This window comes from Cynocephalus volans, chromosome X (genome assembly GCF_027409185.1).
Source record: "Cynocephalus volans isolate mCynVol1 chromosome X, mCynVol1.pri, whole genome shotgun sequence".
NCBI classification, from domain to species: Eukaryota; Metazoa; Chordata; class Mammalia; order Dermoptera; family Cynocephalidae; genus Cynocephalus; species Cynocephalus volans.
This window is the reverse complement of record NC_084478.1, coordinates 15076795-15079294: the sequence shown is the minus strand read 5'-3', so window position 1 is coordinate 15079294 and position 2500 is coordinate 15076795.

Here is a 2500-nt window from a genome sequence, read left to right as displayed (position 1 = left end):
TGTGTGTGTGTGTGTGTGTGTTATTATTTGGAACTGGCTCATGCAATTATGGAGGCTAAGAAGTCCTGAGTGTGTGTGTGTGTGTGTGTGTTATTATATGGAAGGGGCTCATGCAATTATGGAGGCTAAGAAGTCCTGATTGTGTGTGTGTGTGTGTGTTTGTGTGTGTGTGTGTTATTATATGGAACTGGCTCATGCAATTATGGAGGCTAAGAAGGCCTGAGTGTGTGTGTGTGTGTGTGTGTGTGTGTGTGTTATTATATGGAACTGGCTCATGCAATTATGGAGACTAAGAAGCCTGAGTGTGTGTGTGTGTGTGTGTGTGTGTGTGTGTGTGTGTTATTATATGGAAGGGGCTCATGCAATTCTGGAGGCTAAGAAGTCCTGAGTGTGTGTGTTTGTGTGTGTGTGTGTGTGTTATTATATGGAACTGGCTCATGCATTTATGGAGGCTAAGAAGTCCTGAGTGTGTGTGTGTGTGTGTGTGTGTGTGTGTTATTATATGGAACTGGCTCATGCAATTATGGAGGCTAAGAAGTCCTGAGTGTGTGTCTGTGTGTGTGTGTGTGTGTATGTCTTATTATATGGAACTGGCTCATGCACATATGGAGGCTAAGAAGTCCTGAGTGTGTGTGTGTGTGTGTGTGTGTGTGTGTGTCTGTGTGTGTGTGTGTGTGTGTGTTATTATATGGAACTGGCTCATTCAATTATGGAGGATAAGAAGTCCTGAGTGTGTGTGTGTGTGTGTGTGTGTGTGTTATTACATGGAACTGGCTCATGCAATTATGGAGGCTAAGAAGTCCTGAGTGTGTGTGTGTGTGTGTGTGTGTGTGTGTGTGTGTGTGTGTGTGTGTGTGTGTGTTTTATTATATGGAACTGGCTCATGCAATTATGGACGCTACGAAGTTCTGAGTGTGTGTGTGTGTGTGTGTTATTATATGCAACTGGCTCATGCAATTATGGAGGCTAAGAAGTCCTGAGTGTGTGTGTGTGTGTGTGTGTTTGTTATTATATGGAACTGGCTCATGCAATTATGGAGGCTTAGAAGTCCTGAGTGTGTGTGTGTGTGTGTGTGTGTGTGTGTTATTATATGGAACTGGCTCATGCAATTATGGAGGCTAAGAAGTCCTGAGTGTGTCTGTCTGTGTCTGTATGTGTGTGTGTGTGTTATTTTATGGAACTGGCTCACGCAATTATAGAGGCTAAGAAGTCCTGAGTGTGTGTGTGTGTGTGTGTGTGTGTGTTATTATATTGAACCGGCTCATGCAATTATGGAGGCTAAGAAGTCCTGAGTGTGTGTGTGTGTGTGTGTTATTATATGGAACTGGCTCATACAATTATGGAGGCTAAGAAGTCCTGAGAGTGTGTGTGTGTGTGTATGTGTGTGTGTGTGTGTTATTATATGGAACTGGCACATGCAATTATGGAGGCTAAGAAGTCCTGAGTGTGTGTGTGTGTTATTATATGGAACTGGCTCATGCAATTATGGAGGCTAAGAAGTCCTGAGTGTGTGTGTGTGTGTGTGTGTGTGTTATTATATGGAACTGGCTCATGCAAATATGGAGGCTAAGATGTCCTGAGTGTGTGTGTGTGTGTGTGTGTGTGTGTTATTATATGGAAGGGGCTCATGCAATTATGGAGGCTAAGAAGTCCTGAGTGTGTGTGTTTGTGTGTGTGTGTTTGTGTGTGTTATTATATGGAACTGGCTCATGCAATTATGGAGGCTAAGAAGTCCTGATTGTGTGTGTGTGTGTGTGTGTTATTATATGGAACTGGCTCATGCAATTATGGAGGCTAAGAAGTCCTGAGTGTGTGTGTGTGTCTGTGTGTGTGTGTGTGTGTGTGTGTGTCTTATTATATGGAACTGGCTCATGCAATTATGGAGGCTAAGAAGTCCTGACTGTGTGTGTGTGTGTGTGTGTGTGTGTGTATGTCTTATTATATGGAACTGGCTCATGCAATTATGGAGGCTAAGAAGTCCTGAGTGTGTGTGTGTGTGTGTGTGTGTGTGTGTGTGTATGTCTTATTATATGGAACTGCCTCATGCAATTATGGAGGCTAAGAAGTCCTGAGTGTGTGTGTGTGTGTGTGTGTGTGTGTGTGTGTGTGTGTTTGTTATTATATGGAACTGGCTCATGCAATTATGGAGGCTGAGAAGTCCTGAGTGTGTGTGTGTGTGTGTGTGGGTGTGTGTTTGTGTGTGTGTGTTATTATATGGAACTGGCTCATGCAATAATGGAGGCTAAGAAGTCCTGAGTGTGTGTGTCTGTGTCTGTATGTGTGTGTGTGTGTGTGTTATTATATGGAACTGGCTCATGCAATTATGGAGGCTAAGAAGTCCTGAGTGTGTGTGTGTGTGTGTGTGTGTGTGTGTGTGTGTGTGTCTGTTATTATATGGAACTGGCTCATGCAATTATGGAGGCTAAGAAATCCTGAGAGTGTGTGTGTGTGTGTGTGTGTGTTATTATATGGAACTGGCTCATGCAATTATGGAGGCTAA